Source organism: Scophthalmus maximus, chromosome 14, assembly GCF_022379125.1.
Source record: "Scophthalmus maximus strain ysfricsl-2021 chromosome 14, ASM2237912v1, whole genome shotgun sequence".
Taxonomy (NCBI): domain Eukaryota; kingdom Metazoa; phylum Chordata; class Actinopteri; order Pleuronectiformes; family Scophthalmidae; genus Scophthalmus; species Scophthalmus maximus.
Window position 1 is genome coordinate 18510964 of NC_061528.1, and position 26652 is coordinate 18537615.

At 40.6% G+C, this 26652-nt stretch overlaps 1 protein-coding gene across 8 annotated transcripts in view; it reads left to right on the plus strand.

The window, feature by feature from the left end:
• pcbp3 (poly(rC) binding protein 3) overlaps nt 1-26652 on the plus strand; it is a 72026-nt gene that overhangs the window by 11816 nt on the left and 33558 nt on the right. For 7 of the 8 annotated variants that reach the window (XM_035604553.2, XM_035604552.2, XM_035604551.2 and 4 more), the window contains exons 2-4: nt 15227-15283; nt 16739-16842; nt 17464-17585. The gene's annotated coding sequence lies outside the window, so the exon portion shown is untranslated. Of the gene's footprint in view, nt 1-15226; nt 15284-15404; nt 15472-16738; nt 16843-17463; nt 17586-26652 lie in introns of all 8 variants that reach the window. The other variant, XM_035604546.2, reaches the window with a different exon arrangement.

Consider the following 26652-nt stretch of genomic DNA (forward strand, 5'->3'; position numbering starts at 1 on the left):
TTATGATCCGTTGCACCCCTTACTGACGCATGGTTGATGAGCTTGTAAAGGTAAGGATGATGGTTAGGGTTCGGGTGACATGGCACAGCATGGCAAAAGATTACTTTACAGAATATAAGGAAAAAACATTTACATACACAAACTTGACTTGACAGACTTACCGGGTCCACTGCTGACCTCTAGTGGTCGTGTACATAATGGCCGCTAGAGGTCTGCGGTCTTTAAAACGACCACGTAAGTCGTAATACGCTGCTTCTGGTCATTTTTTGCTTGAGGACAGTCTCGAACATCGGCAGTGTTTGTGTTTCCATTTAAATGCCATTCTAGACACATAGAAACATTTCCACTTTCTTAACAGTGAACTGCCACAGGGATATTTTGTATCTGTTGTGTATTATGGGTTGCACTGCAGTGTGACTCGTCCCCCCTTGTATCTGGGCTGTGCCTGGAAGTCCTCCCAGCGTGCTGGCGAGGCGGCGGCTGCTACCGCCGAGCCACACCTGACCGACAGATTGGTCCCAGCTGGAGTCTGAGGCAGGAACACCGACTCAGTGGACGCTTACCTAGTGATTCAGCTGATACTGTGGATATGTACAGTGAAAGAGTGCGTCCATTAAAAAACATGTTAAAGATTTTCCTAAATATCTGGGTATTGTGATTTCGGTCAACCAGGAGTTTATGTGCGCAAATGATTAAACAACAGTGTGTTTGTCACTATACAGGAGCATCTCATCCAATGCAATGTGTTTGTAAGTGTTTGAGCAACAGTAGTGCTCTGTGAATAAATAAGACATAGTGGTAATTTTCAGCTCATACCACCAATATACACTGTTGCCGATAATGTTGGAATAATTTTGTTTTCAGACACATTCCTCTTTTTATTCCTATTTATACACATCTGTAAGCACCTTTGACAAGGTGTAATGAGGTACATACTGAGTCCCAGTTACCTAGGTGAAACAAATTCATGCTTAACAACTGTTTGGCAATATAAAAGGCAAAACATTCGCTGTGTTGTACTTTTCTTGCTTAAAGTCTGTATGCAGTAAGTCCACGTTTTCAGAATTGGCTGTAAAATTTACGACCAAATTTGACACAGAAGTTCCCTAGGCTATGCCTCGTCCAACGCAACTGGCAATACGCCAAAGAGTGCTTGCACTCCGACAGGACAGACACAATCAGGCCAACATTGCTGATTTCCTTGGAATATTAACAGTTTGCAAAGGTTAATTGTGGTTTAATTTTCACTGTGATATGTTTGAAAGAGATTGATCAATAAAGTTTTGAGAGGGTATACACTTTATCTATCAAGAATAAATCACATTGTCACAATCATTTCATTAGAAGAGGTAAAACATATTTTATTCCAACTTTATGGGCGACAGATAGGTTGCCTTTTTGTCTTTACATGGGATTCGCTGAGTATAAAAAATGTAGAATATCACCAGCCTTTTATGCCAACAACTCCGGACAGTATGGGTGTATGGTCTGCAAGCACTGCAAGAAGCTGAAACATATGGAATGATATCTGAATAGTACTCCAAATGAAACACCTTTATTTCCTTTTGTTATCAGACAACTACACCTCTAACTTCATAGGCATATGTGTCATATTTGTTCTGCTGTGTTCAGGCCTTGTCCTCTAAGTGACCCATCTATTATAGTGGAAGAAGAAGCTCTTTTCCTTTCAATGCTGTCTGTATTCGTGCATATATGCACATGCGCACACGCACACACATACACACACACGCACACACACATCTGCAGAAGAGCCTGCTCAGTCAGCGAGAACGCAGCAGATGTAGAAAATGAGGCGAGCGCTTCAGGGGCTTGAGGAAATACTTCCCCGAGTTTCTGCCCCTGGCGTTTACCCAACGTCGTAGGTAGTGTGTTTGACGGGGAGAGTTGCCTTGATGAAATTGGGGCAGGTCTGAAAAGCCCACAATGTGATTTTTTTCCCCCCATACGGACAGCCTAATTTATTAATCACAAAAATGTTCTGACACTCCACCCAGGGGACATGTTTAAGATTTCCATGATGTACTATTAAGAGTAAACATTTGGATGACTGAATATTATTTTGATGTGCAAGGACCTGAGGAACACCTCATTTCAAACATGCCTTGTCGTACACTTTGCTCCATGTCTTCTGTTTCTCTCCACATTAGTTCAGAGGAAATGCTCTTAAAGCATCCCGCCTTCCTCTATTATTCATTTAATGGAGTAAACTGTGTCAGTGCGACTGCTCACACACTGTAGCAGGCATGGCGCGCAACAGTGGCTTCCCCTCTCTTTTGCCTCTTAATTGTTTCATTATGGCGTCAGCTTACCTCCTGTTGTCATGTTTTGTCACCCAGCGACATTAGAGACGTGACATTTTGCAGGTGTATTTGAGTCACACACAACCTGTTTCATATCAGTGCTAAACGATAACAACCAGGCATTGTCCTCTTGTTGAACGCCTGATTTACTTTTTTCTTGTTGTACTGCAACATGTATCCTCTGTCTGTTGACATTGTGACACCAAGTGGAGCACAATAACTCTAAGAACACCGTCCAGAGTTTACGTTTTGATTTTTTTTAATTTTTGGGACATTTTGCACTGCGCCTCTCGAGCTGAGCCACAATCTGTTTCCCTGCAGGCGAATCAAAAAGTGGGGGCAGATTATTTAACCAGCATGGTGTGATCTCCACGCACCCTGATCTGATGGAACTTGATCCATCGGCTAATTCGCTTTCGACGTTCTGCAAGAGAGGGCTGAATGACATCACCCACCCTCCCCGTCGCAATCATTTTACAACACACGCAAGCATATTGCCCTTGTCACATATAAACCTTGTGACTCCAATTGTCTGACAGATTTCCGTGTGTTTATTTTTAAGGGTTAAAATGATCTGTACATTGAAAAAGAAGCCCTTTGAATTATCCACAGGATAAACCAAAGATGCATGGATGTCAAACTTGCAAAGCCCTATATACAAGTGTCTGTACATGTCAAAAATATCGGAGTATTTGTCTTTGCATTGTGTGCGTGTGTATGTGTGTGTTTGTGTGTGCATTTAAATGTAGGAGGTTCTCATTTCTTTCCCCCTCCTTTTTGGGATTAAGTGGTTAAAGAGTGGCACATCAAAGAGTTTCAGTCTTGTCTCCACGTTAAGGAAAAGCTCTGTGCTGAAGGTGTGAAGCAGGGATTAATATTTTTGCCGAAAAATTTAACATTTTCTGTCCTGGGAAATCTGGGAAATTCACTTCTTATTTAGGTTTCAACTTCAGCTACCGTCAAAACCCATCACTATATATTTTAAACATATATATGATCACTAAACAAGATGAAATATGGTTAGTGTTTTGGATAGGAATCAAAAGTGAATCCATTGTCGTAGCATGCTTTGGTCTTTTGTCTTGCTGAGATTCCTAATGTTGCCACTTTGTGAAGCTCGGTCACATATATATGTCCATGTAAACCTGTTGGCAGTCATTGTGTTGAAGGCGGCTCACTCCCAGTCCTGCTGGCCCCTGCTGTTGCAGTCCAGCAACATATAAACTAAAGTTCCCCATTTTTCCGTGTCCCATCTATCGCAAATGCGACTGCTAGCAACAAGACTTGTATTATCATGGGAGAATGTAGGGAAAGAAAAATTAAATTAAATTATGCATTTATAAGTAGGGAGTAGGGAAATTTACTTAGCATGCGTCCGGCTATTAGGTTTTGATTCTAACGAGCTAATTTACGAGCTATATAGTTTTCCATTTTATATTTTCCGGGATTGGGAAAAAGGCTGCGAATGGATTCTGGGAAATCCCGTTTCCTGGGATTAAACACTGTCAAGATGTCAAATGCTACTTTACGATGCAGGATATTAGGCTTCCTTTGATGCAACTGTATATGCAGTTGTAAAGGCAATGAAATATATCTATGCATGTGGACAATCATGCTGTGAGCTCTGTCGCCACAAACTGGGTGACTACAGTATTTGTCTCGGCACATTAGCCCATCTAATATCTGGTCATTGTTACAATGAGCAGCTTGAAGGTTTTCGGGATTCGGACAGTTTTACCTTTGACGTTTAGCTCCGTTCATCTACATGTACTTCACCGCTGTCAAAAGGTCCTCTTAGCCCCTGACCTCATTAATGTGGTATGATCAAACATTTTTTTTATCAGCTTCTATCTACCAGTTAGCAATGGGCTTCTCAACTGCACAGTCCAAACACCACAGGGGGTTGTAAGACACTTTGGTGTGCTAAGCTTTTTTTATTTTGAAATGAGAAATAACTATTTTCAGTTATTTCTCATTCTTTTTTACAACTGTCATTGTTGCTGTCCATTAATACGTGTTTTTTTTTCTTAGAGCCAGTAATTTGGAAACTTTAAAATATCTGTGGTGAACCTTTAATCCACTATAGTGGATTACATATAGTGCTCTATCCTGGGAAAGTCCTTGTGGCATACGATATGGGCCAATTTTTTGATGGATGGAAAAAAAGGCCATGGAAGCTAAATCAAGTTTTTTTTGTATTTTGTAAAATGTTAACATTTTGGAGAAACAAAGGTGACACTGTCTACATATTAAGATAAGGGATCACAATATAGCATTGATATATTCATACTACAATTACAGTAACAATTCTAAAATCCATTGAGCGCTTCTATCACGTGCTGGAGTAAGTAAGGGAGAGAAATGGCTTAAACATGATACATTTCACTTTATTAAGAGGTGTTTTTAGTTAAACATCATGAAATCTGTAGCCCACCACCTCGGGGAGCAATCAAGCTCAATCGGCAATACATCTTCATAGAAACAAAATCAGGCAATGCAGCCTGTCCGAAAAATTGACTGGTCAACACTTTGCATCTAATAATTTATCAGATTTATTAAAGCTGGCACTTTTCTTCTGCAGAAAAATTGTACCAGTAAGGGGAAAAACAGATGTGCAATTCCCATGCACATAAGGGTCCATGTCTTGTAATGCATGGAAAATAATTTTTGGCTGACTGTGTATTTATATAGAATTGGGCTACACAGGACAGAGTAATTATGAACATTAAAGGAAGACACTTTCATTGAATCAGAAATATATGAATCTGAGCTATGAATAGCAAAGAAATGTGACGTATTACAATGTCACAATGAAAAACTCTGTAGGACTGAAATTGCAATAAATGAACATAATAATTAGCAAAAACTTAAATCCCATGACTTCCCCATTTCTGAGAGCTTCAGCAAACATGCCACAAAATTGCAATGGTGGAGGTACGAATAAATCAAGAAGGGGGGAGTTCATATGTACTTGTGAATGTAGTAAACATGACTTTATTTGAAAGCAGATTATTTTTACATGGTTAACTGTAAATATGTTAACTGAATAAATATGACTGGGAAAGCTTTCCTTGCTAAATGAATTGTTAAAATCTGCCCCACAATACATTCTTAAAACGCTCCTCGTCGTCACGCATGTTAAACAAGGTGATTAATAAGAAAATTATATTTGATTTGTGATCAATCAGTGTCATTTTCTACCTCCTACTGCTATGTCTTAATGATTATGAGGACTGTTGAAGATATTTTCTAATGTGCAAGCACAGTCTCTGCACACATCTGGATGTGAACCTGGAGACTAGATAAAGCTTGACAACATGACAGCTCCCCCATAGTAAAGCCAAAACAGCTAGTTCGCCCCCTGGTGGTTGCTGCAGTATAGTTGTAATACTTTTCCACGTGAGCAGACGGAACGTGGACATGAACCAAAGAGTGTGCATAAAATGCATGGTTGCAGGTGTAGGTGGACGAGCTCTCAGTCAGACCCAACCCCCGCTCCTTCAATGGACTACAAGCACTAGGCTTCGTGACCTATTCCGTTTCAAAATAATGTTGCTCGTCTGTTTCCGGTCTGTTTCCCATTACTGTTTACTCACTAAACTTCATTCAGAGTTCTGTCACGAGTCTACGCGGCAAAATTCCCAAAACAAATCTAGAATTGTTTTGCGTGCAGGAGACTGGTCACGCGGCCCGATGTGTGGTGAACGAGCGGAGTGCGCGCGGGCAGGGAGAAAGCCGGTTCATCCAATCACTTTCTTTAGACCGGACTTTCTGATTGGTCGTGTTTTTTACACTCCTGCCGCTGCCACAGATGAGGGATTGTTTTCGTTTCAGTGTCGGATCATTCAATGTGTTCATCGCTATCGGTGTGTTACGAGAGTTTCAAGTAATATGACAGAAAGTGCTTCTCACAAAAAACGCCTAACCCACCTTTAAGTCTCTGGCCAAAATTTTCAGCAGTTCACAAACTAATGTTAGACGTCACTGTGGGCTGCCACATGGACAGAATGCTGTTCAGAGATTTAAGGAAAGATATCGTATCCACATAATCATAATAATTGATTTTTGTTGATAATAAAAATAAATATTTGTAAAATTTTGGCTTTAACTGCTAAATCACCATTTCCTTTGCTAGCCTTTATGGCACACCACTGATACTGTATATACAGTTATTTGGTAGAGGAGCAATGACATTTCTAGTATCAACATTTAGAAACAGATGGAATAGCTATGAATAAACACTACAAGTGGTAAATGGTCTGCATTTATTATATAACGGTTTCCTAGTCTGTCCACATCTCAAAGTGCTTCAGAATGTGTATCTCATTCACACTCTGATGACACAGCAGCAGGGGCAGTCAGGGGTTTAATGTCTTGGACATTTCGTCGCGCTCTCTGGAGGAGTCATAGATCGAACCAGGAAGCCTCCGATTACTAGACAACCGCTCCGCTTCCTGAGCCACGCCACTCCATCATGGACAAAGCATCAGGCCTGCAGGATGAATATCAAGCCAATTTGAAACAATCTTTTTTACTGTAAATCAAATAAATTCTCATAAAATTGATTTAGCGGTACTCTGAATGACTGCTGATCCAGGAATAAATTTGCGGCGAAACTTTATTTATTGATAGGGCTGGGCGATAAAACGATAACGATATGTATCGCTATAGACAGGTTATCAATATCAATAGAAAATGTGTTCGATAGAACGGTTTGATCATTTTTTTTCCCTCGTTGGAAGAAACCAGAGCAAAGAGTCTAGCTACGCCGGCCGCTATCTACGCCGGCACTTGTCCTCTGGTACCTAGCAACGTATGGAGTGACACGCCTAATAGCCGATCATGTAACAGTATCACGTTTGGTTGCGCCACCTCGTTGGCTCGTGTTTGTGTTTCTTAGGTCATCAAAATTATCAATAATTATCGATATCGACCGATATGAAACACTTATATCGTGATACAGTTTTCAGCCATATCGCCCAGCCCTATTTATTGAACAAGTTGCATGTCTCAGCAGATGACACCAAATTCCTCTTTGCAGCTTGCAAACAACCACAAGCTGTGGGCGTTTGTTTTGTTTTTTTCTTTAAAAAAATAACACCGGCAATATTAAAGGGCCCATATTATGCCCCCTTTTAGACATGTTACATTGGTTTTCAGGTGTGTGAACTACAGGTCTTTGCCATTCCATGTCAAAACACCTCAAGGATCAAGCCACACAGCCCCCTCCTCTTTCTGTATGAACAGCCCTGTGAGACTACGGTCGATTCCAGTGCTTTCCTGCTCACTCCTCGCCCCCCTCTCTTCGTGTTCCGCCTCGCTCCGCCTCGCTCCTCCCTGCGTCTGCTGCGCAACTACAGCGTTGCTGTTCCTTTGATGGGAGATTTTTTTTAAATGAAGAGTAATTAAATTCTGAAGGTTTTGCTTTATTTCAGGGCCCCCACTTTACTACCATATTGGAAAGAAAAAAATGATTGTGCATTTAAATGTTTTAGCCAGGTTTGACTTGGTATAGGCTGGTCTGTAGATTGACATTTGTAAGGTGCACAATAGTGTATGTAGTATCGTAGTGTGGAAACCATGTATCTCGTTAATGTTCTACATTTGTAAACTTAGACTGTAAACTTGGCACAACATGCTTTAAAATGCAGGACTTTGCCGACACACGGGTCAAAAGCGTGGACACAACATGTGGTATACAGAGGCCACAAGCACTGGCTCTTGTCTTACCAGCACATGCACATAGCACCAGCAGATCCTACTCACACACTTCACAGCCTGACAGTGGCTGTGATGAGCAGGCAGAAAGGCAAGCCTCTCCGGGCATAAATATGTCTGGCATCAAGATATACAACCGGCAATTTCAATTCCAGTTGAAGCGTCGACGATTGCCTTCCTGCCCCTTCCCTGCATGTACTGCAGGCATGCAGTGCACGCAGACAAAAGCACGCAGTTGCATGCACGACCCGATCACATCATGCACATACAGTGACGGGGTCAAAGAAAGGATATCTAACAGAACGAAAATTGCCTCTCAGTTTTTACGAGGATCAGGCCATTCATCAGTCGCAGACTGATGGTTTGTGCAGTCGAGCAGAAACCTACGAAAACGGAGGCAGTCTGCCTCGTAACAAGCAGTGTGTCTGGATGGGGACTCCCCAAGCAAGGCACTGTGTTTTCACTTTGAACAGATGTGCAGTGTATTATTAATTGTGTTGATATTTTTTCTTTTTCATAAATATGCCCCTGTAAATCAAATATGATGCATTTTAATGCTTTGTAACATTTTTAAAGTGAAGAAGAAATCGAAACTGCTCCTTCTACCAATTGGACAACCCCATTGTTTTATACATGAGAAAGCAGATTGAGATTCTAAATCATCTTTGAAGATACACTAGTCTAAAACCAATGTGAAGCATAATCGGCAGCAGTGTGGCTGCATGAATGACATAGTGTAAGTTTACAATTAATAATTGGTTACAATTCAAAGTGTTAGTATGAAAGTACACAAACCTGATCAGGCAGAAAGTAAAGTGAAAGGGCAAACATATCTAGCTCCGTTTACCAAAATTTGCATGTGAACAAGCTCAAACAAAATTCCAAACCAACCCTAAACCCGTAAAATGTAAAGCTTTCCATTCTGTAATGTCAGATTTCTTTGAGCTCATCGACATCTCAAAATGAAAAACTACTGATAGTAGGAGAGGGACACAAGGTATTTTTTACTGAACGAGCATCTGTCAACATGCCACCGCCTGAGACACGTCTGTCAATCTTGGTGTTGTCTTATTTTTCATTTTTCTGTTGTGTGCTTGGCAACAGAGCCTATATGGGCCCCGAAGCAGAATGTGATTTGGGCCCCCCCAGGGCCACTAATACTATTGGCAATGCTTGATCGTTCGCACACCTTCTGTAAATCTAACACACCCATTATCAATTTCATTAGTTTCATTAGTAGCTGTGTTGCTTACATTATACCAATGTCAGCCTTTATGCTTCTATGGTTTTTAATCTTAAAAGTAGCCAACTCACAATAGTGGTCCAGTGTTAATTTGCACTTTAATATACAAAGTGATACAGTACTGAGTGGAATCTCCCTGTCGTTATATTTTCTTAGCTAATGGTTAGCAGTAAAGTGAAAGGGCAAACATATCTAGCTCCGTTTACCAAAATTTGCATGTGAACAAGCTCAAACAAAATTCCAAACCAACCCTAAACCCGTAAAATGTAAAGCTTTCCATTCTGTAATGTCAGATTTCTTTGAGCTCATCGACATCTCAAAATGAAAAACTACTGATAGTAGGAGAGGGACACAAGGTATTTTTTACTGAACGAGCATCTGTCAACATGCCACCGCCTGAGACACGTCTGTCAATCTTGGTGTTGTCTTATTTTTCATTTTTCTGTTGTGTGCTTGGCAACAGAGCCTATATGGGCCCCGAAGCAGAATGTGATTTGGGCCCCCCCAGGGCCACTAATACTATTGGCAATGCTTGATCGTTCGCACACCTTCTGTAAATCTAACACACCCATTATCAATTTCATTAGTTTCATTAGTAGCTGTGTTGCTTACATTATACCAATGTCAGCCTTTATGCTTCTATGGTTTTTAATCTTAAAAGTAGCCAACTCACAATAGTGGTCCAGTGTTAATTTGCACTTTAATATACAAAGTGATACAGTACTGAGTGGAATCTCCCTGTCGTTATATTTTCTTAGCTAATGGTTAGCTAGCTAACGTTCGCTGACGATACCTTGACTGAACCGAAGGCTTGATTGACGGCTATCTAGCAGGGAAAGTTTATGGTAAAACATTGAAATTAGTCATGCAGGTTTTTTATGACACTGTCTTTATTTTTAACTTAATACACTTCTTGCCTTTTCCATCAACTGTCTGACTGACAATGGCTGTATCGTGCCTATAGTTACATTGGGCCTGGTGGCCAGGGGGCCCTAAAGCAGCCGCTTAGTTCGCTTATGCCTTGGGCTGGCCCTGCTTGAAAACATTGTATTTTGATGCTTGGCAACATTATATATATATATTTATTTATTTTTACTTTCATGCCAATAAAGCACCTTTGTATTTGAATTTGTACATGACAAAAAAGCTGACATGTTCTGGCTCAATGCAACCCAATCAATTCACTGAAACTTGTAAAACAGCATCACACCCAAAATGCACCATGCAAGATGCATTTGCAAGTGCATTAGGTAGCTGTTTAAGAAAACAGGTACTTAATCAATAACTATCAAAAAAAAAATACATACTTACAAAGTTGGCACGTTTTCTCCTGGTCCACTGTTGATGAGGTCTTTTTTTTTAGGCTTTTCAAAACTCCAGCAACTTTATGAGGCGACTCCGCCAGTGCACATCAAAGTTGGAGAAACTTTAACTCTCGCTGAAGGCATTTGCTGTTGTGTAATTGACTTGAAGCGGAAGCATTCGCATATGGTCTCTTCTAGTGTCAGTGTTTGGCAAAAAAACCCCCCACCTCTGAAGCAAACAAAATCCCTCAAACGCAGCAGTCGGGACGGCTGATGCACACCCGGCAATAAACATAGCATGACTAATCCCTCCTCACAAATGACAAGGCCCAGTCATCTCATGCACAAAGCCTTCAAAGCGAACCATTTGCCGCGACTCCGACTTGAGCGATGGAGCAACATTTTCTCTCAGCGGCGCACAGGGTTAACTAGGCAAGCAATTTCAGCACAGCAGCATTTGCTAAAAAAGCTTGATGTGGCCAGCTAAGCTCCTGCGATTGGCCTTTGCGTGCGAAAGTGACCGCTTAAGTGCTCTGCAGCCCCTCCTGAGTGTGTTCATGGGCATAAGCATTTCCTCTGACTTTTGTTAATTTTTTTTTGCCTGCTCACACTCTTGTGTGTATGTGCATGCATGCGTCCTCGAGTATGTGTTGCTGTACATGCTCACTGGTGCATTTGTGGTTGTTTTGCTGTGTTTGTGCGCAACTGCAAGAGAGTATATATGTGCTTTTTAAACTCCTGCTTCATGGTGGTGCAGTACGTTCGCATCATTTTTACACAAGGTTCCAATGCCCCATAAAAAATGAAATACTGCAATAAAGCAGCTTCTGAGAGAATATTTAAAGATTCACAAAGAAAATTCTGACCCTGATACTTTGTGTGGACAAAATATCAGTCATCTCAGTTTCACATGATGTTATTATCTGGATATACATTTTATTTTAAAAATGCTTTATTATTATTTATTTATTATATTTGATAGGGACAGTGGGAAAAAAAACTAATCCTACATTGATACACTTCCACTCTAGCATATTTAATGTGATATGAAACATTGGTTAAGAGACTTTAGTGCTGACTTTCAGGATGTTTGCATCTATATTGGGTGAACAGTGAACTAAATCGTTTTCACTTTTTATATAAAATACAGAAGCACAGTTTGTTTACAGCCAAAGAGGTAGGAGGTTTTCACCTTCCGGGCACTCATGTGACCTCAGTCAAACAGATTATGTGTTTGACTTGCTGAAGAATTCGACTGCTACTTCCCCCCCCCCACACGAGAAGGCGTGACGATGGCTGTAGCACTGCTTTCATTTACAGGAGATACAAAAGCTTGGCTGACGTCTTCAGGTCAGAGACCTTAGCCCAGTCATTGACTGCAAAATGTTTATGTAATAAGGATTTGTTTACACTGAACAGAAAGAGATATAAGTCCTGCACTTGCCATCCACTGTTGATGTTAAGATGAATATCTGAGACTTTCATCTGGCACCATCATCAGGTCAAAATTTTTAATCTGTCCAATGCTTTTTATTTAATGACACTGATGAAACTTGAACATAAAAAAACAGATTTTCCGCTGTCACACAAAGGATTGGCCGTTAGCAGTCAACATGGGATGTATTTGTAGCTCTGGCCCTTGTTTCTACCAGTTATGATAACAAAGAAATTGCAAAATAAATAAAGAAAACTCAAAGTCAAGAGTCAAGAGGGATCAGACCATCGCAGCAAAGATGTAATGATGTAACCGGTTCACATTAAATGACCTCCCGCTCCCTGTTACATTCAGTCACAGAGAGCCGCAGTAATCCCTGGCCTCATGCAGGGGCACAGATTTAGTTTTTCACATTCTCACCTTTGTGTTGTATAGGACTCTGAGAGGAGTACGGATATTGCGGTAATGCGGTGTGTGCCAGGACACCCAAGATACAGATTCTAAATTTGGAAAAAAGAAGAGAACTGATACAGGATTTGTACTTAAATACTGGAAATGGCTTTCGAAGAGAAAGGCTGTGTGTATCCCTGATCAAAACCATTTTAGTTTGAGGTGAAACCAAAAATATTTGTGATAATCCCTCATTAGACGAGAAATGTGTGTCCACATAATTATGAGGACAGCCAAACTGTGATATTAGTCCTGTAATTAACCCAATCTGGGTAATAATTTGACGGATTGTTCTGCTCTGAACAGTTTCTATTGAAAGTCATACAAGAGTTGATTTAAATGTCATCAAGGTAGAATTTTATAAATCAGTATGTGAGGATGAAACCAAATTCCTCACAATAATTTCCTCCAACCTGTCTGAATTTTGTTTGCTCCTGTGTTTGTAATGGACATCATGTCATGTTGACGCAGCGTAACCTGACCGGTCGGTAACAACCGAGCAGGCCTCTTGGGGATTTAACATAAAATGTACCCTTTATTCACATATTTGAGTGCTCAGTGCTGCAGATGGGGCCCAGGGGTGGAGTTCCACGGGTGGCCCATTGTTACTGTTCTAGAAATGAATCCCAGAGCAGAAACAACACAGAGCCGTAACATAGTTAATTCATAAGTCTTTATCTGTACTCTGAACAAATGCTCTTTTACCTGCTGCCTCTGACATACATAAGTTTGTATACACTTCAACATTATCATTTTCGATATGCACACGAGGTATTTTTCCACACATCCATGTTCCAGTATGAGGCCCTCTGCTGCCCCCCCTTATGTTCGGTGGCAGGTAGGGCAGCCACAAAGAATTGCCACTCTCCTATTTTGCTGTTCCCATAACAAGGCTGTATCTATGGGGTTGTTGTTTTTTTTAGCTGTGTGCCTAAACTGTAAGACCAGTGGAGTCTGGCCTCTTACCCTTTGACCTGTCCTGCTCTGGTGACTCTGCAGGGAGACTGGGCTCCCTGTGGCATAGCTTGAAGGGTCCCTGAGGAACGCTAGCCCACGGCCCTCATCAACGTGGCCACCCTTTGCTTGATCCCTTCTCTTTTAACATAGCTCAAATACAGTAATCGCGTGTGTGTGTGAGTTTGTGTGTGTGTGTGCGTGCATGGAAATGGAGACGGAGAGAGCGAGGGACGCGTTTAACATCCAGTGAAGGGCGAGTCCTTCAGCAGATGGGGTCAGTGCTCCAATCTGAAGAGGTGAGGATATTGTGAGGATATCTAATGAGAGAGCAAAGGCGAATGGGGGGCGGGGGGAGAGATTAGCCTCTTTAGATATCATTAAACATTAATACTGTCAGGGGACTGGAACACACTGGGGTCCTTTTCATTGACTTTCATGCTGCTCGCTAATCGAGTTTCACCTCTGGGGACCTCCACACCCCCATCCAGCACCCGGTGCAGCGCTAGAGCTAAGGGTAGATCAGATTGCCACCCCGCTTCTGAGGATGAGATTAGTGGGTGTGAGTGTCTCTCTCTCTGTGTGTGTGTGTGTGTGTGTGTGTGTGTGTGTGTGTGTGTGTGTGTTCATTTTGGATTATGCGAGGTTATGCACTCTCTCCTGTTCCCTCTCTGTCGTTTGTTCATGGTGTACGATATATGCAAAGTATAACTGTTCTAAAACTATTAAAATCCCTGTGGGGGCTTGCATATATTAACCCAACAGAAGCTTTCCTAAGATCTTTCTGCAGAATGTTATTTTTGTGCGGTTTTCCAGTGTGACTTTTTTGAGTATTTAGCAAAACTCAATTGAAAGTTTTAAACTAAAAATGAGGCACAGTCTTTCTCATACTAATTCTGCTAGTTCTTTGCTTATATGTCTGTGATTTTGTCTAGTTGGTCAATGCTTCCATTCATTATTCAGTTGTTGTAATGCACTTTGGCGGGCCTGCTGATAAGGATTTAAATTTTTGCTAAATATATTAAACACAAAGAATATATTAAAAACTATATATAGAGTATATATATAAAATATATATATTGAGTGTTTAGTGCTCATAAATCAAGGGTTGTTTTAAATTATTAAATAATTAAATATTACATTTAAATGAAAGATTTAAGTAATTAGTTTCCAGTTTATATATATGTATGTGTGTGTGCATATTAAACATGACTGATTCGTTTGATCAATAAAATAATTCCATATATTTTATTGACAGTCCAAAAAATCTGGCTCAGGAGTTACCACAGGGTTGGTGGTTCGATCCTTGGCTCAGATTAATTGCGATAGTGACAATGAACCTTTTATGAATGGCTGTGCGTGTATAGAAGTGCTGTGTATAGAAGCGATGTACGAATGTTGTGAATGAGTGAATCTAACTAGAGTAAGACTAGAAAAATACAGTCTTAAATGTCAGTTTCACGTAAGTCACATAACACATTGTTTTGGTAGTACAAACATTTATCCTGTTACTATATATGCATTCTCTATTCAACATGGTGTTGTTCTTACATCTACTTGTGTTCAAAGACAAAGCACAACAGCAGCAACTCTTACAGTGAAGTTTTCCCCCCAAGCGAATGGTGTTTGTAGCTTGAAGGACCAACAGAGGGCAGTGATCCCCTTCTAAAGACAACGGGCTCGGCTGCACACAAAGGGAACTCTAACCCTGTGTGTGTATATGTTGTATGTCTGGGTGTTGCTGGGAATGAATGGGCTGCAGTGAATGAAACCAAAATGAATTAGTTCATCTCGTTCACAGGGATTCCTCACCTGACACCCCCCCCAGGAGTGCTGTCTGTGAAATCATCTGCACAGGGTAAGAAACATCAGCACAACACTGACAATTCAGAGCCGACATGTATTCATTCATTCCGAACGGGAGAGGGTTTTAAAACTTCAATATTGCCTTTGACGCAGCTCGTCCGTCTCTCCAACAGACACACCGAATAAAGCTTCCGCAATTGATTTGATCTAAATACACTTCAGCTGGCGAGGCGCAGCAAAGTAAGTGGTCGTGTTGATATTAATTCACTTACATACACACACAGTAAAAAGCTCCGTTGGTGTCGCCTCCGCACTCTGCATCACAATCAGTTGGAAGTTTCAGTTTTCGTCAGCCACTTTCGTGGTCTTCACAAACACAGAGCCTCAGAATTAACAAGCATATTCATCTATTATACAGAGGTTAAGAAGGCTTCAACCACATATATAGGCTTACTATGACCCACAGTTATAGTCAGACAGTGTATGGACTGTTATGAATCATATTAGTAGCTTATGTCATGAGCTGAATATTAATACTAAAATGGTTTTGTTCAAAATATTGTATATTTGGAGGACTTTTAGACTTATTTCGGAGGAGAATGTTTGGATAACTTCTCTAAAATGTGCTCAGTACATACAGTCGAGTTGGACACCTAACTTTTAGCAACAATGACGGTAAATGTTGTAGAGGCCATAACATGATTATTACAGACCGGATCACTGTAGCACTAAGAAACAGTTCTAGCAGAGAGAAAAAATGGCAGCACTGAATCAGCATTGTTAGTAATTAATGTATTCATGAATGAAGGAATTGCTTCAGTAGTCAGTAAGTAGTTAGACTTATCAACCACCGAACCATTAAACATATGTACGGTTTAATGCACCCATATGCATTTTGCTACTTTTGTACTCAAAAGATTTATTTTGAATGTGGTATTTTCTTTTTAATTTATCTTTAACTCTTTTACTTTATTTACCTCAAATTTTTGACATTATCATTTATTGTAACAAGTTCATTGTAACATATCGCTCACATTACCAACGACACACAGCCACACTCCTCTCTTTGTCAACTTTCTTTTGTTTTATAATCTGCATGTTCCCTGTATGCCATGTCGATGGGCAGCTGAAGACCCACCGTCTGTCCTGCACCCGGCAGCTGACAAACAAAATGAATGAGTAGTAAATTGAACAGGGCACCTTCTGAGATAAACACTTTGATATATTCAATTTAATTCTTTCTTTGATAGATGAGTCAGATAGCCAGATGCGTGACTCTGAATGAATCCTCATGTAGAACAATGTTGGGTGTGTCTGTTGATGCAAGTAGGTCACTGGTTGGTTACAGACACATGAGGTGATGCTGATAATCAGAATATCTAACATGACCATTTGATCAGCTAGGTTCATCTGACTCTGCCATCACCTAACTGTGAAATGACCTTGTCACAAACTGTATAACCACTATTACCATGTTATTAATGTCGTGACCCTTTGATCCTTTTAGGTGCGTCGGCCAGACATCCGACCCCCATTCTGCTGGACGGCCGCCAGCCACAGGTCACATGACCTGGAAGAAAAAACCAAGGAGACTTTTGGGATCCCTCTTCGGTCAGACCAACTTTCGTGTTGTTGTTATTACCCGCAAACATTAACGACGATGAAATGCTCTATTCAGCTTGAAAGCTGCTGGTTTGCTTAAAATGTTTTGATCCAGCGCAGAAACACAGGCTGCACAAAGAGGAACAGCCCGTGTGATGATAATGTATGGCTTCAGACAGTTTTAAGTCAATTTCACAGAGCAAGAGTAGAAAATTATATAGATGAAAATTAACTAATAAAGACTCACAATTCGATTTCCTGTACACAAAAATACATGTAAACATGCATACCTCGTATCAGAGGGGGTGTCTTCTCTCAAAAATCTTACTCTTACGCATATTTCATGTCTCATTTTAAATGTTTTTGTTACTAATGGATCACCACCATTATGATTCTCTTGTTACATCAACTTACCTCAACACCATTTCAGCATAAGCATGTTGATTCAATTCAAAGGTTAGCACGGTAAAAACGTATAATGAAAGTTGGCTCCATCTACTGGTCAGTTGGTGGTACTGGGGTTGTGGAGGGGTGTGTGTACAGTATGGGGGGTATCGAAGCTGATGAGAGATTTCTTAATCTCTGTTGCAAACTCTCTGTTTATGTCCTTTGTTTTCCATTGTGCTTTAGCATGGGCTGGCTGTCTACCTGAAGGGAAGTCCAAAGGCTGATGAACTGACCTGCGTCTGTGTGCGACCACACTGCTCTGGTGTCCTTTATGCCCTGGCCACACAACATCCAGCACAAATTTGGTGAGTAGCATCACTTGATGGGATACACTACTGTACATTGCAGAGAAGGTTATAGTGTTGGAGTTTTGGAATGGATGATGCTTGGTGAAAGCTGTTTGATTTGGCCTTATACTCTCATCATCTGATTTAGTAACAGCCTTTTCTTTATCTCCCTGCTCTCTGTGCGCTTCAGTCCATCTCAATACGCGTACCTTTGGATAAAGAAAAACACACAACTTTCAGTCCTTATTTCATTCATAGATCCCTCTCTTCTGTTAGCTCCTATAAATGATGTCATAATTTTGCCTTAGAGCTACAGTCTCAAACTGTTCGTATGTATTTTGGTCTACATACGAGCAATGAAGGATTTTAACACACTTCTTTAAGAAGGGGAACCAGTGGATGAACCTTGTGCACCACCCACAAATCATATTCATGTTCCTGTGATCTCTAACCATCTTCAGTGTATTCATTTGTTTGGTTCATTTTGGTTCATTTTGTTCACCTCTGCCCCACATTGTACTGTCCTGAACATATTTTATTATCTTTGTTGGGATGTGAAAACATCAGATTCCCACACAGTTAAGAAATCCTACCTCTGCTGACAACGCTGTCAGCCAGACAGCAGAGCTGAGAGTACCGGCGCAGCCAAGAGAAACGCTCCCCTGCCTTTTACTGTCGGGAGTCACGCTGCCCTTAGTTTCCATCCCCTGTCTCTTAGTTCCATCACAGTTAGCTCTGTGGTTCAGTCATTTCAAGACAAGTTTCAGTCTGTTAGGTTCACACACAGTCCATACTGTTGCTCTGTGCACTGTGAGGCAGGTGGAAAAAAAAGAAAAGGGGGGGAAAAAAGAAGTGAGTCGACTTCCCGACTGATACATGGACTTGTCGACCTTACACACCTTCACATTCATAACTTTAAATAATTCTCAGACATGTCTTTGTGTCTTTCAACAAGGGCGAGAGCGTGATTCCTCCAGGCAATGCAGGGGTTAGGTGCAAGCCCGGATTATCCATATATAGAATCGGGTGAGGTGTTCTGGGGCACCAGCCAATGGGGGGGGGGGGGCACTAAATGATTAAGACAATGAGACCAGAGCCAGCCCCACAAATTAAGCAAGGCCTCGCCTCCTCGTCATGTCAAACTGGCAGAGAGTCAATATTGTGACAGGATGAAGCGTAACTATCCTTCATGAGAAGAGAAAGAAAAGAATATTTTCACGAGACGTAAACGTGTGCTTCCTCCTCTCCAAGTCTGATCTCAGCAAATGACCATAGTGTGACGTTGACAAGCCAGTTTGCAGCCGTTCCTAAGTCCTATGGGTGCGGTGGAATTGTCCTTCCTATCTACTAGTGACTTACAGAATGACGTGGGTCTCTTCTGGGTCATTTCCAACTCTTCTACTTCTCCTACTTCTATTTCGGATTGAATTGTTTATATATGTGCATGGCGCGTCACGTTAAATATCGCTGCCGCAATGAATTGTAGGGCGTCTATATTTCCTTTCCTTTTGCATAGGAAAGTCCAGTGTACCCTATGCTAAAGGAGATAGGAAAGGAAGCATTGAAGCTTTTTGTCTATGCATTTAGAGAATCCGAACTGCTCTTATCATCTCTGCGGATCAAATACTTCCTGGTCACTTCAAGACTTAGGAAACTTCCTAAGCCAATTTGACATTTCGACCTAGCCCTATGAATCCTCCTTTACACCTTTCCTTGATCTCATGATGTTTTCCATTGAGGTCAAAGAATAGCAGATAGGAAAATACGATAGGAAGGACAATCCGAAAGTCTTAATGTGGCTTAATACTACGTGTCATCTCCTGACTGTCTTCATCATGCATTTTCAACAGAGGCCTAAAAATAACTCAGAAGTAACTTTACAAAGATCAAAATCTAAATGTCCCTGCTGACATTGGGCTCACGTAGTCCAAAGACATAGGGGTTAGGTCAATTAGAGACTCTGAAATGCCCGTAGGTGTGAATGATTGTTTGTTTCTGTATGTCAACCCAGTAATAAATGGGCAACCTGTCCGGGGTGTACCCTGCCTTTCACCCAATGTCAGCTGGGATTGGCTGCAGCCCTCCTGTGAAAGGATGGAAACTAAACATGCATCTATTCTTGTCTATTCGTGAAGTCAAAAGTTTTACAGGAAGGTTCTTTCATCCACACATCCACCAAATCATTACAATCCACTTGTAAACTCCAGAAGTTCAATGCTGACTGAGTTTGCAATATTGATTGTGATGCGCACTTTCAACATATGATGGATAAATATTGTATCAGTGATCCAGTGGAATAGAAATAGTGGAATGTATCCATGTGACTCAATGCTAAGTGGATGGACTCTGTAGGGATTTCAAGCAAGTCATGGATGGTATCTACAGAGACCTCCTTATGTTTCTTTTACAGCAATGTGCAGAACCAAGAGTGTACGGTCTACAGAGCAGAACACTTCTTATTCCCTTAGCTCTCACTGCACTCCCTGCGTCTGACTCCTACTTCATATCATAACTACATTACAAACTATTGTGCTGCGCTTTAGTTTTTAGTTTTCTTCATTCCAGTCACCTTCCTAACTATGTTACCCTGCATGCCCCTTTGTGTGTATGTGTGTGTGTGTGTGTGTGTGTGTACAAAATAACTCAACAACACATTGGACAGATTTTAACCAAACATAGTGGGAATATTACTGGGGGGGGGCGGAGGGTGATCTCCAGATGTTTCACCTCTGTAGCTGATTGGTCAAAGGTCAAGGTCAGCATATTTTTGAAGATCATTTTTCAATTAATAGTAATAGGCACAATTTAAAACAAAAATTTGGTTTAGCATCACATGGCAGAAATGATGTCATAATGACATACAGTATAATGTAATAATATGTTTACATTATCTAAAGCTTTGTCAAATTAAAGGGGCAGTAGGCGATTCTAAAGCAATACACGTTTTGTGAAAATCGTCACTGTAAGCTAGCTGTCGTTTCAAACCAAAAACAAACGGTGCAGCCCGCACCTTACAACACTGCGAATGCAGTTTGTACACATCACTCGCGCTGCAGCGTTGAGGTTTTGGCCTAGTGGTTATTGCACAGCCAGTTTAACAGGCCAGAGCAGGAAAATCACAACAACAACAACAGAGAGAAACAAGTGTTCTCCATAATCGCTTACTGCCGCTTTAAAAGATAATTCATCATCATAGTATAAATGACGTTATAATTATGTAATAAAACAATGACGTGTTGCCTGATTGAGGTATACACAGCGCTAGGGAAGGGTATGCATCGCCCCCTTTTCAATAATACTGTTGTTAAACAAGGAAAGTTAAAGGGACAAAAATGGAATTGTACTTTAAAAGGCAAAAAAAAGGAGAATACTGTGCAGAAAGCAGTCTTGCAGTGTCAGGTAAAAACTATTTTTCCCAGTAGAAACAATCTGAGAACTTACCCGTGGGCAATTTGGTGTTCTCCCTCCGCTGATTTCACCAATATGCATCCAGTTGGCGAAAAAGCAGATGAAACGTGGCACTGTGTTGCAGTTATGAAATATGCTCGGCCAGCAGCTAAACACAGCAGTCTATAATGTCCGGGGCAGATTACAGCGGAGCCCATGAATAATGTGTCTTTCTCACTGCTATCACCTACAATAGCTTCAGCTCTCTTTTGAGGTTGGTTCAGGCTTTCAGTCCACCATCATCGCTTAATTTCAGAGAGAGAGCGAGAGAGAGAAAAGACATCAAGACAGTGAGGGGGAGGGAAGGAAATAATTGTGCACAAGTTTTCCTTTTTCTCCATGAATATATTGGTCTGTCTGTCTTTTAGTTTCAAATCTTTCAACTAGATCCTTTTGAGCATGTTTGTACTGTACATGCGAACATGCATGTGTGTGTTGACTATTAATAATTGCAGCAGAGCATAATAGATTGAACCTGAGGGAAAAAAAGGAGAAACTTAAGCTGGCTCTCTCTCTCTACAGAGCACTGCATTAGACGGATACGACTAAGTCAGCAGATTACTGGCTTCAAGCAAGCCAGTTGGCAAAAAAACTATGTGACTCCACCACCTCTGGCCCTAATATTGATTCTGTAGCATACGGCATACAGGCAAATTAACCAGACACCAAAACATCCAATATTCTAGGCACACATGCCCGCATAGTTGAGACAACTTCTTTTGAGTGGCACAGTTTTAATTGTGCTGGACAGATTAATAACCAGACACCATGACAACACATCAAGTGTTTGAATGCTCAAATAAAACTAGATTCAGTATCCGTTTGTTAATCAGCATCAAAATACGTCGCACCCTCTGGAGTGATTAGGTCAACTCAATATATTAAACCTTTATTTATATCGATTAGAAAGACGTCCTTTGACTTGTATGGATTCAGTTACATCAGCTGATTCAGAGAGCAGTTTAAAAAAAGTAAGAAAAGAAATCTTAATTAAATGTTTTTTTTAGTTTTCACGTTCGGGGATAACTAAGCAATGTGATTGCCACTCATTTTATTGGCATGCTTGCCTTTTGTTTTTGCAGTTGTCTGACACGGTTTGCAAAAAAAAAACATCACAGACAAAGAGTGTAGATACTTTAATTGAAGACGGGTGGATTATCAGGCAGGACAAGACAACAGGTTTCAATACACACAGGTAGCAAGGACTGGCGACCCCCTTCACTGTGGTATAATAAGCGTATATCATGGACTGAAGTGAGCTATTACTTTTATAAAACGGTTACAACTATGGCGAGATGAAAGTAACACACTACAATTTAATTTTTTTTTTATTTGGTCCCTCCTGGCTGCCTGCACAGTGCGAGGCGGTTGCTATGCAACACACTGTAGTGTACCTCAGAAAGAAGGCTACGAGTTGTGTTGTGTGTGTTTGTTTGTGTGCTTTGAGCTCTCGTAATCTTCCTCAACTTCAATCCGTCACCACTCGATAGCGCTACTCACGTCTACTCACGTCTACTCACGTCTACTCACGTCTACTCACGTCTACTTACGTCCTTACTTACGCAGTCGCGGAGTGATACGGACCTGTGCAAACTGATTCGACGTCATAGCCGTGGTATGTGCTCAATATACCACGGCTATGAACCAATCAGATCGCTTGATTTGAGCTACCTGTTTTATGAAAACCGGTAAACCGACAAGGAGCTGGTGACAGTGGCAGGTTTAAAGACAGACCCAATGTGATGAGGGAAATGGGATCAGGGTTAGGGAAGCGCAGCTGTGACAGTTGGAACAGGTGACCAGGTGCATGAGACAGGAACGAAGAAGCTTGTGGGACATGTGGCTGCTGGATAAAGAATGGAAATGGAAATGAAGTGGGGAATAACAGCTCCCCAGAAGTGAATCTTAATCATCTGGATTGCCCCTTGGTGGCTGGCTGTAGTAGAGGTCATAAGCGGACATGAATGGACCAAATTGAAAAGTCTAAGTACAAGCAAAATATTTTTCTTTCAAATATGGTTTCTGTCAATTTAGGTAGTTGTTATCACACTGATGTATGTTTGAGTGGTAATTGTTTCAGATAATCTTGTTTTTAGTTCATATGATACTATAAAAAGGGGTTGAAATGTCATGATTGACAGCTGAGGCTGACTCGTGATTGGTTGAGCGAGTGCATCGGCCAGACCTCGATACAATGGCTTCACCCCACCATCACTACTGCACAGACGCTGTATCCAAATTACATCTGCAAGAAAATGGCAGCGCCTGTATCCGGAATATTTTGTCTTAATTTTTTGTACAGTGGGACGAAGTGGAGACGCGTCGACCATCTTTATTCACAGTTTATGATTCAGACAAATGAGGCTAATAGGTAAAGAACAACGTCACAACGTTGAGCACCCGCCGATCTCTGCTAGGACTTCGTGGTTGTGGACTAAAAAGCAAGAGTATATCTGATTAATAATAAGTTTAGAATGAGTGCAGTCCATCAAACTGCTAAGTTCAGGAGAGTTCATCAAAGTAAAACATGGAGGTATGTGCTGAGTCCTACATAAAACCTAAAGCATTCGCCCACATTTATTCTAAGGTGGTTCCACTGGGTATATAAAGTGTGCTCATTCTCAGCAATTTCACTCCTCACTTTGATATTCTGCAGTTGCTGACATTGTAACGTAGCTGCCATGGTCACCATAGAGTTCCAAGGAGCCACTGGGGAGTAGATGGCATAGATAGGGACATAAAGGAATATGGATCTTGTTGATGGAGGGAAGGATTGAGCTTGAGACCTGATGAATCCACTGATTAATCCAACCTCCGGTAGTTCTTGTACAACCTTTTAACTACTTAAACATCATACTTTAGTTAATTTTTGAACTGCCATCATTAGTTTGCTCTTCAGTTGAGCGCACTCTGGCACTTTTCCTAAACTATAGGCGAGGAGAGGAGCAAAACCCTGAGGTCAAATATTAATGAGCTGGCTGAAATCTATGTTTGTACCCTGATCCTGGAGACTCTCCCTTAAATTAAGTAGAGCATTTAACCATCTTTAAATTCCAGTCAGTCTTTCTGCTGCACTGGTACCACAGGTCAGTTGCATCATTAATTTGGGTATTTTATCTGCTTTAGAAAGAAGAACAGTGGCAAAACTTAATTCACTTGTTCAGTCAGGCACTGTTTGGACGTCTGGGGTAGTTGCATCTCAGATGTATGACAGCAGAAAGGGGAATTCCCCGTCTGACCATAAAACCCTGGTCTGAAATCAGTGACGCAGTATTTCACTGTTAAGGGCCCTTTATACATCGTCACAGGTGGGTGCAAAACGTGCAAACAAGCTGCTTTTTTGCACCAAGATGATGGATGGATGGACTTTATTGATCACAAATTGGGGACAATTCCATTGTTCCAGCTACTTGTGCAGTTAAACTGAATAAAAACCTTTTGAACCATGCGACTGATGCAAAACGCCTTTAGACTGCTCTTGCACCATGCACTTTATAAACACCATGTGCTTAGAATGTTAAAGTAGAGCACGTTTATCGACGAAGAAGTTTTTGTTAACCATGCAAATGATTTTCTGCTCATCAACAACACGTGTGCTGCTCTGTTGACCAGCTCATTTGATATGTTCTAATCTTCCTGTACACACCCGCTTTTTAGAAAAATCATCTCACTATTGGTTTTTGTAAACCAATTACATTTGACTTCTGATCGATTTTTCTCTTTTTGTTGAGACTCATTATTATCATTTTCACTAGCATAGTCACATTTTTCCCCCACATATATTAACAGACAACTCCACCTCAGTCGAAATGGCAACTCTGTGCATGAAGTCACATTAAAAACGACACACAGCTTCCCAAATTTGTATTGTATTAAGCAGCCAAGTGAGCTCTTACTGACTTTCAGTTTGAGAACTGTGTTTTAAGGTCTATATCTCACACACAGCCATTTCAAAAGTGTTAGAATAAAGCTGAGACATTACTCATTTAATGTACAGTACGGTAGTATCCAATATTCTATTCCGAAATGAAGGTGTGGGAGCTATAAAAAAGGGTCTTTTGTGCTGACAAATTACATTTTTACTCTGGACTGATAAAAATGGTGCAGCTGCCATTTTGAGCTGAAGGAATGTTTTTTTTTGTTCACAAGCTGTTTCCTTATGTCACTATTCACCCTTTATGTTTTACACAGAGAATTGACGGTTGCTTACTATTATTTAGTTAGAAAATACCATCCCCAACACAGTGGCGTTAACTACACAATCACCTAAGTTAAATTCTTGCGCCCTGTATGTAAACTTGCCCAAAATGATGATGAAATAAATACAAACTTGTTTTCTAATGATCTGCCAGGAAATACAGCTTTCAGAAAAAGCTACACATTTTCTTTTTTCCTTTCGCTACCTCCTTTCATGTAAATCATCACAGACCGGTGGGCTGGCAAACACGATTTGACATGTTTCCGGATTTGAAGTGAAAAAATGCTCAAACATTCACCTGTTATTTGGAGCTGCCAACATGACTTAAAAATGGATCCTGAAAGGGGCAGAGGCTATCATTTAATTATTATTCTTTCTTTATCAGTCTAGCATTAGACAGGAAAAATTATGCATTTCTTCCTGCTAAGATAACACAGGTGGTATATTTACTCTAATTATTATTATTATTAGGGACAGTGTGTGTGATATTGTTTGTTATTCATCAAGCAGTGTTGTCTATTTGGCACTTGGCACCATTTTTTGCACTGTATTATTGGCTAAATGGTTTCAATAAACTAGTTGATAAATCATGTAGTCTTTTGACAGAACAGGGTGAGCCCTAAATCTCCTGGTCCCTGCTTCTTTTTTTGCTCTTCTTTGTTTTACAGCATTATGAGCTTAATATTTTGGTAGTTTGTACAGTTTGTCTGACAAAACAAGATATTTGATAATGTACTATACTATTTTTGTACTATTTGCTGACACTTTCTGACACAAAATGATTTATTCATTTATCTAGGCAATTACTACAATTTTGAATGAACCTCTCACTCCAGTCCATAATTTGACTTGACTTCCCTAGATAGGGAATACTCATCTAGTGGTTATATGTGATGTAATGTAATCTATGTATTTATATATCCAGGCATTTAGGTTGAAGTATGGTGCTTTTGAAGGGAAATCTTACCTATTGTGAGTAAACTTGTTTCTGAGATTCACGTTTGAAAAAGCAAGCATCAAAAATGTGTCACTAAGAATGAAATTAGATTAGCATGACGATCATTGTGCAATGCATTGCCTGTTGAGTAAATTATCCCACTTACTTGCAAAGTCATATTGCATCTGTTAAGGTTGCATGGTGTATAAAAAGAGATTTTTGGTACCCAAATCCTTGCATTATGTTCCTGGAGAATAGTTTGATTAAATGGAAATCCCTTGATACGTCTCACAGCGATCATGAATAAGTCAAGGTTTAGGTGTTTTGTATAAACTCTGTAAGGGAAGATAATAGCCTCAACCTGAAAGTCCTTGGAGCGGAAACACAGGGAGCTTGGTTCTCGATAGTTACCTTCACAATAAACTTGGTCAAGCACAGTTCTGAAATGTTAAAGCCCTTTTATCTTCAGCAATGGTGGGGATCCTCCCACCGAGTCATAAATA